The sequence below is a fragment of the Solanum dulcamara genome, chromosome 2, assembly GCF_947179165.1.
Source record: "Solanum dulcamara chromosome 2, daSolDulc1.2, whole genome shotgun sequence".
NCBI classification, from domain to species: Eukaryota; Viridiplantae; Streptophyta; class Magnoliopsida; order Solanales; family Solanaceae; genus Solanum; species Solanum dulcamara.
The window spans coordinates 63,665,530-63,675,813 of NC_077238.1; the positions used below are offsets into that span (position 1 = coordinate 63,665,530).

General features: G+C 34.3%; 1 long non-coding RNA gene across 1 annotated transcript; it reads right to left on the bottom strand.

Moving 5' to 3' along the window:
- Nucleotides 1-6,991: 6,991 nt before the first annotated feature.
- On the bottom strand, nt 6,992-9,619 carry LOC129876343 (uncharacterized). Its single transcript, XR_008763367.1, has 2 exons — nt 8,684-9,619; nt 6,992-7,293 (listed from the first exon to the last, which is right to left on the bottom strand). It is a non-coding gene; the product is annotated as an uncharacterized LOC129876343 (long non-coding RNA).
- Nucleotides 9,620-10,284: the final 665 nt, after the last annotated feature.

Genomic DNA, 10,284 nt, shown 5'->3' on the forward strand with positions numbered 1-10,284 from the left:
GGACTCCTAGGACCAAGCTAAGGCCGAGAATTCATCGTGGCTAAGTTTTAGAATGAGTTCGTCTAAGGGGTCGACTTCTAATGACCCTATCTTTTGAAAGACGACAATCTAGATAGTCCACGACCTATTAAATTAAAGGTCGTCGAGTCTTCTTTCAAACACCACTAAGAATGTAATTTTTGGAATTTGGAGTCAAAAGATATGATGATCCTAAGACAAACTAGCACGGCAGGAATTTCAGGCCTGGGTTGCAACTGCTGGAGATCTGGGCTTGGCGCCGCAGTGGCATGACGCGCCACTATCGCGCCAGGAACAAGCCTCAATAGTTTGGTCCCTGGTGCGGTGCGCCACTACGAGATGTACAGGGTTTTCAAGCCTATTTTCTTGAACCCAGAAAATATGGGCTTGGCGCTGTAAGGGCGCGACGCGCCACTATCGCGCCATAAAATAGCCTAAGTAGTTTGATCCCTGGTGCGACACGCCACTATTTGGTTGCAGGGTTTTTAATCCTATTCAACTTGACGATGCAGTGGCGCGACGCACCACTATCTCGCCAAGTGTGTTTTTGGCTTATTTTTTAGAATTTTGGAGAAAGGGCAATTTGGGAATTTTCCCAAATTATATATGTATCAGCCTTAGAACATTTTGGACCATTATTTTCAGCTCCTCTCTCTCTCTAAAGGCCCTAGAAATCCCTCTCGTCTTCTTCAATCCTTCTCCAACAAAGATTTCATTCAAGAGCTTCAAGAAATTCAAGTTTTCCATTAAAGACCCAACAATAAGGTTTTCTTCAAGTCTTCACTAAGGTATGTAAGGCTACTCAAAGTATGGGTTGAGTCCACCCATGTGCCCTATACTTTCTTTGAGGTTAAATGTCCATAAGAATGGAGTTACTTGGTAGGTTTATGTTCAAATGAGTCTTGTCACCTATTAATTGATTCCTATTATGTTGATATTGTTGAGCTAAGAAATTCCTAAAATCTTCTTATTAGCCTAATTTGATGGAGATGAGTTGTTAACATACTTTGTTGATTTCCTTAACCATGTGATTATGTTAAATATATCAATTTCCTTAAATGTGTTATTCCTCTTGAATTGTTGATTTAAAAACCTTGGAGTTGTGATGAGTCCTAAGGATGTGATAAATGAGAAGAGAAATGGTTGGTTATGTTGTAGGTTTCTATAAATGTGCACCTAAGATAGACTTGATTGAGTTTAATTGAGGATAGAGTCGATGATGTTGGCAAGGTTCTAAATGAGACTTGTCGTTATGACTTGATTGAGTTGAATTGAGGATAGAGTCGATGAGTGGGCAAAGTCCTAAATGAGACTAGCCGTGATGACTTATTTGAGATGATTGAATGGAGTCTTATGAGCATGGAGTCATGGGAGGAGTATCGAGCACCGAAGCGGGTAAGAGTATAGTCCATATTCAAACCCCATAAAATATGCCACCAATATAGGTAGAGATAGAACCGTTAAAGTCAGATGCTTTCCATTGGGATCGAACTGTTAAAGTCGGATGTTTCCCATCTTATTGTCTTGAAATGATAGGACTTGACTGATCAATGGAATCCATGATTGGTGACGCATTTATACCCTGGCAAGGTATGGACGGACGTGGCAACAATATCGGCTTGTTGTATTATCACTGGCTCATAAGTGATGGTTGTCGAGTAAGAGAAACTCCCATTTAGGTCTTGATAGTACTCTGAGTCGGTTTGAGTTGAGAGGCATATGATTTGGTTCCGTCTAACTCATTTCTTGTTAGACTTAGGATACTTGATTGAGTTGTTTCCTTCCTTCTAAGTTGAGATTTCCGAGATGGTTTGACCCTTTTCTGATGTTGTATTATTCGGCCATTTTACATACTCGTACATTCCATGTACTGACGTCATTTGGCATGCATCGTTTCATGATGCAGAGAAAGGTACCAGAGATTTTTCCAAACACCCAAACCCCAAATGGATAGAAGATTCCCTCTCAATGCAATACTATAAAAGAAAGAAAATAAAGGGCAAGAATAAATATTGACCAAAAAAATGACAAAAAGCTCAAACTTGCTCATATGGAATCACACACGAACATGAACTCTATGTTGCTCAGACTCTCTATGATAAGATGTGTAGATCACTTATTGGATGGTTTGAGTTTGGCGAAGTCACTTTGATAGGGCCTGAATCTATTCATGTGGCCATGGAGAAAGTTCAACTCATTAGAGAGAGGTTGTAGACTACCTAAAGCCAATAGAAATCCTATGCATATGTGAGGAGAAGAGAACTTGAATTTGACATTAATGATTGAGTTTACTTAAAAAATTTATCTATGATGGGTGTGATGTATTTTGGTAAGAAAGGGAATCTTAGTCCCTATTATGTAGCCCATATTAGATTTTGAGGCATTTTGGTAAGGTGGTCTATGAGTTGGATATGCCTCCAAAATTTGCAATGGTGCATTCAGTATTTTATGTTTCTTTGTTAAAAAAGTGTATTAATGATTCTAATTTTATTATGCCATTGGAGGGTGTTGATGTGAAACAAAGTCTCCCCTATGAAGAAGTTCTGACTGAGATTCATGATCGGTAATTTCGGAAGTTGAGGAATGAAGTTTCCTTCATTAAATTCCTATGGAGGAATCAATTATTTGAGGGTGATACTTGGGAGGACAAAGCCAATATGATGTTTCAGTATCCTCATCTCTTTCCCTCCGCTTCAAATTCAGCTTGAGATATTAGTTCCTCATGTTTACTCTTTTGAATTCATGGGTTTTAGCTATTCTCGCATTTCCATATGCATGCAAGTTCTTGAAATCGGTTTTTTAAGTTATATTTTAGCTTGGAGCTGATTATTAGTTGGTTTTATGCAGTTTGATGTGTCTAGAATTCATGTTGGGTTGTTAAGATCTTTTTTTCTACTTTATCCATACTAGGTTGAGTCTCATTCGAGGACGAATGTTCTCAAGTAGGAGATATTGTAACACCTTGAAAGTCAGAAAGTTTAATTGGAAACGGAAGTGTGAAAATTGCCAGTGCAACTGGTTCTATAGCCCCTTTGTATTAACCACATGAGGTTTTATGGGCCATAGAAATCAGTCTTGGAAAGGAGGTTTGAGACTTGGGAAAAATGTAACTACTGATGTTTTATAAGAGCCTACCTACAAACCATATAAGGTCCTACGGTCGGTTGGAATTTCATTCAATAAATGTCTGAATTTCATCCATTGATTCTTTTCATACATGGAGTCCCAAAATATTTTCAACTCCTCTTTATGGTTTCTTTCTAAGCCCTGTGTTTTGATGATTTTGCATTGGGTTCAATCAACTATGCTTTTTTCATTCTCAATGACCCTATTATGCTTGATTTGATCTTATTATATGTTTTTGATGAATTTCTCATGAACACATGCATTATGCCTATTTTATGACTACGAACTATGTTTGACAAATTATGTATGCATCATAAATTTATGAAATTATATGGTTTTAAGAATGCTTTTAGATAAAGCATCAATTATAATTTTATGAAACAAGGTTGGTTCAAAAGTGAAGTATTCTTCTCATGGAGGATTTCCATGAATTTCTATGAACAAGCTTATCATGATTTGGATAAGTGTCTTTTATGAATATGTTATCAAATCATGATTTTTTAAAGAAAAGTTTTTCTTATGTTTCAAGTATTTTATGATGAATTTGGTATTACTAGACATTTACCATTTTGAAAGACTATGCTATGATTATGACTATTCTTGTTGAGAGTATCACCTAGCACCGAGTTGGACTAGTGGTGATTACCCAAGTCCCAGAACTATGTGCCCTTGTAGGATTTTCCTTAATTAGTCCTAGCTAGTGGATACATATAGGTCATGTTTATGATCCTTACCTGGCAAGTAGGACAACCTCTTAGTGGTGTGGGGAAGACATTGGACTCCATGTTATAGCTCACATGGTTTATGTTCGTTAACGGTATCTTTCACTATGTAATTCTTTGATTATGTTTTTCTTATGAATACTGCAGTGATCATGTCTTATGTTTCTAGCGATGTTTTAAATGATGATATCATGTTTTAGCTTGGTCACTACATTAACATATTTAATCATGTATTGCACATTCTCCATACTAGTACATTTCATAGTTCTGATTGCATACTTCTTTTGTTTTATAATATAGGTCACAATTATCCCACTTACATATGTGGTTAGTATTGGATTGTTATCAACTGTCTATTCAGTGGTGAGTCCTCATGCTTCCAAGACGTGTTTCCTATGATTTTCATTCAGACTATATTTTTCAGTTTTCACATTTTTCAAGTTAGCTAGGGACATGTCGTAGGATCTCATCTATGGTACTAGAGGCTTATGTTAGACTTAGTTTCTGTTAATGAGATTTTGTTAAGGTATTTCTATGCTATGATGAGGTTTTTATTGATACTTGGCTTCCGCTTTCATTTTATTTCGATTATCTTGTTATCATAAGTCATACTTATTCTAAGAACCTTGTTTGTGGTCTTTCGGTAACCTATCCTCCATGTTATGTCTAGAGTGTAGAATGGGTCGTGACAATTTGCCTCTCAGAACAGTACAAAATCAATCACTTAAATTCTTAAGACTTAATATGTTACTATTGTACACCTTAAAACTCTCATCAGGTGGCATAGTAAATAGATTGTATGAACTCGCTTCAGGCTGTACATTAATTGATTAACTTTTTCTGTTTTGTGATGCAACTTATGTGACACGGAGTTATCTATTGTTGATTTGAGTTAGCCTTAAATGAGGCAAACTCATTTTATCAAAGTTTACAATTTTCTTCTAAAAGTGAAATCTCTAAAGAATATCCTACCATGTAAATACCTGAAAAATGAACAGATAAGTTAGCAAAAAAATTAGTTAGAGTCTTGTCTTCTATTAGAGCATGCTTTAACTGAACAAGAACACCTTCCCTCATTTTGCTTACAACTTCAACCTCCTTCACATTACTCTGGGGCACGTCCCATCTTTCTTCTGAAATATTGAGCATAGGAAGTGAGTCAGCTTCCATAATTAGGTGGATAAAACCTCCGTCAATACAAAACTGAACCACATCACTAATTGCTACTCCTTCAGCAATTAGATTTATAGCATAAGAAATTCTCTTTTCTCCCCTACAATATCTTCCTCATTATTTCTGACGCAAAACAAAACACTAGGATAGAGTTATCCTTAAATGCACCATTTATGTTGTATTTGTTGGGAGGAGGAAGCACCACAACTAAAGTTTGATATGACAATTAATATGAAAATAAATTAGAAATGAGAATTTTACGTGGAAATCCCTCTAACTGATAGAGGGAAAAAACCACGGGGTAGAAGAATCTCACTATTTTAATATGGAGTACACAACTCTCAAATACAAGGAGAAAACAACAATTAACACTTCTCTCTTGTAAAAGGAACAACTACTAAAAGAGGACACTCAAGACTACAATATTTATCTTTGGTTTATAACTCTCTTTGTATTCTTACTATCTTTTTGGAATGATTTAAATGAGGGCAAGAGACCCTCTATTTATAGGAGAAGAAAACGCGTAAAATTTTTACGCGTTGTCAATAAATTTTTCCTACGCGTTTTCTCTTTTCAAAATGCAGCATCTACACGTTTTCTCTTTTCATTTTTCAACAAAAGTAGATTTCTCTTTTCATTTTTCAACAAAAGTAGGCCAACCTTTTTAACTTTTCTTTTCAGTATTATCATCCAACATGAGGTAGATTTTCATTTCACAATCCTATGTCTGTAACTAAACTTTTCTTCTTCCAAAACCTGTAAGATCTGAGGCCACTTCTTAGGTAAATTTAGAAGAAAAGAAAAGTTAAGGTAGGTTAATTTATAAATGAAAATCATTTATATCTTGATTTACCTTTTCACAGGGGAATAATCCACCATGAAGAATAATATTTTTTTTCTCTTCCATAAAAATCATTAAATCATAATAGATATTGTAGCCATAATAGTTTTAACCTTTTTATTACTAGGTATGTTTTTTCATTTATGCGCAATATGTTTTATTGTATCCAAGGTCCTCACAAACTAACAACACTCACAAAATATTCTCATACCCTCTCTGCCATTTCATCAATAAGGAAAATATGTTGAATTGTTTTAAGAATTGCCACTGTACAACACAAATAATTAGGATCCACAGAACTATCACCTTATAATAATCATAGCAACATGAATTTTGTTGCTTCAAATTCTCCAAATCAAAAAACAAAATTTGAAAGACAAACTTTCACCCATATATTCTTATATTGAAAATTTGCTTCCTTTTTATCTCTCGGTAACTCCCATGCTGAACTGATTTAAATTTTTTTTTTTTTAGTGAGCACCAGTTATGGTTTGTCAACAAGCTCTGACGGGAAGAAGTTGTTGAAATACCCCCACAATATGATTGACAATTCTTTTTGAAAATATTTAATGCAATCTCTCTATCTTCCATTTCTCTTCATTCATCAACTCCTTTATTTCATTCATTTCAGGCCTAATTTGGCAACCAGCTTCATGACATAAAAGACCAGGCTTGGTTCAATTTCATATCAAATATTGGTGGAACCACTTCTTGATTCCCACCAAATGTACTTCTCTAGAATTTCCCTATTCTCCACCATGTGTTTTCAAACCCGTGAACCTCCTGTTCATTATATCAAAAAATGATTTTCCTTTTTACAATACTTATTCCACACAAAATTTGCCTATAGAGAATTTTAATTTCTGAATTTTCAACACAATTTTGTAACATAGTTTTAGAAATATCAAAAAAAAAAAATCTAAAATCAAGACCCTCTTTTTTTTAGGTAGATAAATCTCCATCCAAGCAGGCCAATGCCTACCTCTACGAGTTTTTTTGTTGTTTCAAAAGAATCTAATTAACAGAATTCTTGTGTAACTGTATTAATACACATTAGGAGGAATAATTACTTGAAAAAAATGGATAGGAATACTTTGTAGTACACTTAATGTAGCCTTACCACCATGAGATAACATCTTCTCTTTCTAGGTTAAAACCTTATCCTGCACCTTTTTAATGAGATCATTACAATCGCTCTCCCTCTTTTTTGCATGGGTGATAACATCCTGAATAAGCGATCAAAAATTGACCTCTAAAAAAATTGTATGTATAACAATCAAACCTTCTGATGCATGTATCAAACATTTTTAATTTTATTGATCAGTTGGCCAGCTTGAGATTCATATTGACCCAAAATCTTCATAATTCTTTTAATTGATTGCTCAGGTGCTGCTGCAAAAATTATAGTGTCATCTGCATAAGCCAAATAATTTAGACTTGGACTCTATTTAGGCATATCATAGTCAAAACATTGCCTATCATCAAACAAAGTATTCAAAGCTGTGGATAAAACTTAAGCACTACAAATAAATAATATAGTGGATAAATGGTCTCCCTATTTTACACCTCTTTTGAAATGAAAGAATCCATGAGCCTAATCATTCACCAACACTAAATACAAATTATTTTCTATAAGCCTCCAGATAATATCATCAAAGACTTCTGAAAAATTCATCTTTTGAAGAACTTTCATCAAAATAGAAACAATATCATAAGTCTTTGTCATATCAAGTTTGATAATGATATTGGCTTGTTTCTCCTTTTTTGTTATGTCTGAAGCAATCTCTTAAGTGAGCTAAACATTTTCAATTATATTTCCCCCCTTCAAAAAGCCTGATTGATTGATAGAAGTTAATCTAGGTAGCACCAACTTCTACCTATCATGAACAACTCTAGAGATAACTTTATTTATGGAGTTATTCAGACTAATAGGTCTGAGATTTGAACTAGAGTGAATAATAGATTTCTTAGGTAGTAAAACCAGATGTGTATGAGTGAAGGACTTGAGAAAAGTGAAACAGAGAAAAAAGCATGTACCAATTTTCATAAATCTGCCCCTTTGAAACCAAACCATCAGAATTACTTACACCATCTCCACTTAAATTGAAAACAGCCCTTTTAACCTCTTCTAATATAGGCATAACACCCAAAGATGCATTATCCTCTTCAGTTAGAAAGTAAGGAATGTGTCTAAGCAATGAGAACTCAATAGCATCCATGTCTTTGAGTGAACTGTTTCTAATCATATGAATCCAATAACCCCTTCGTTATCTATTGGATGATATCAATTCAACGTCTGTTGACTAATTTAAATCCAATAAGAATTATATTTCATCAAATTCATTTTAAATTAATTAAATGACCTACATATTCAGTAATATTTAAATATTCTGTCATATTCAACATAGAATTACTTTATTAAAGAAATATTTTAGCTTTAAAAGGATATAAAAGTCTATCAACAATTTGAGGATGTTTTCGTCGAACAACATTTAAGCCTTTTTTTTAATGGAAGTCTTTTATTTAGTTAATAAGGGCAGTAATTGAATAAGAAATAAGTTATTCTTGTATTAAATTTTCATGTAACTTATACAACATTTGGTAGGTAGATAGAAAATAAATTATTATGTATAAAATTAATATTACATTTTGTTGACAATTTAGAAACTTACATAACTAATACATATATAAGTTATGAGGAAATCTACATATGCATGATAGAAGGCGAAATAACTAATACATATATAACTAATCTATGCCTAACTAGTACAGATTTTCCTCAGGATGACAAAGAATTCTTGACCTTATTCTGGGAAGATGCTTGTAAACATGACTCAAAGATGTCTTCATTCTCATTTGCATGATAAACCAGATTGAAATTCATCCACCGTGGAGTGTTGTTAGAGCTTCTCAGGGCAACCCTTAGGTCCTTCCAAGGTCTATTTACGAAAATGCTGACAGAGTTTCTCAATAAAATGTGCCCAATCAACTAGTTGTTTTCTGAGAAAACGCCAGTAATACCATTCAAGCACCTCACCATCAAGGTAAAATGAAGCCAACGAAAGTTTATATGTAGGGGAAATAACATAAAATTCAAAATACCTCTCCGATTGAAAAACCTAAGCCTCGAGGTTTTTACCATTGAAACAATAAATCTCAATCACTATCGGTTAGTGGTGCATAGTCATTGCAATCGCCGGAGCAGTTCCTTGTGTCAAACACACCTCTGTGGGGCGAGGACAGACTGGTTCCACCACTATTAAATGAACAGATGCATTAGTAATAAAATCTTGCACAAATTTCTCTTGGTTATCAAACGCAGAGCAAAGATTTGCAACTTTGGTATAGAGATCAGAAAAATCCTTTTGGGAAACAGCAGATTCAAGAAATTTGAGCCGTGAATCATCCATGGGGGGCCATAGTATGAAAGAGACATTGTAACAATGTAATAACATAAAGACTGAGATGGGTTCCTTGATTGAATATTACAAACAACTATTACAAACTATGAAGCTTCAGCAAAGGAGGATATGAAAGTTTTATAATGACATAAAAAAGGAAGGTGGGGAAAATTAGAGAAGAAGAAAGATGATCGAGTAAGACAAATACAAATAATTCACTGCGCAATGATTCCTAGCATATTCTCTGCTATATATAATAATTTCATTCCCTTATAGGTCACTCACATATTGGGTCTTTCTTCTAAGCAAAATCTGCCAATTTTGTATTAGGATTTGGTTTGTTTAATACTCATTAGCATGCCCAAGGATGTCTTCAATTGAGTCTAGGCCCAACTCATTATCAGAATTCATAACATATTATTTCTTTTAATTTGTTGACATGTAATTGTTAGTTGTTCTTATTTGTCATGTCATTAGCCTGTTGGGGTGGGAATTTTATTTTACCAAATACGAAAAATGACATATAGTAAATAATTTTAAAAAAATAAAATAAAGAGGGAGTTGGCTAGTTTCAAGGACATAAATAAGCCAGGTGAGTGGAGGGTTATTTTTTAGCAAAATAGGTGGATGGAGGATAGTTTTAGACTTTTTCATGTAGTTCAGGGGTATTTTTGGCCCTTTTCTGTAAAATTTAATATGTTCTGGAACCTAAAGCCCTATTATAGGTGATGGCCTGTAAACGTCTCTGTCAGGACCCGATTTCTTAGGTCATAATGAAATCTAATCAAACCAACCAGTAGGTAAGCCTAACCTACAATCAGGAGCCATTAGCAACGTGATATCAAGTTGGAGAGAAATAAACAAAGCCAAAAAAATAATGATGAGAATAAAGAGGAGCCAACATAGATACATATCTAAAGAACCATCCTACATACCTAACATTAGTCGATATGCGAGTATCAAATCAAAATAAAATGTCACAACCCAACCCTGTAGGCCACGA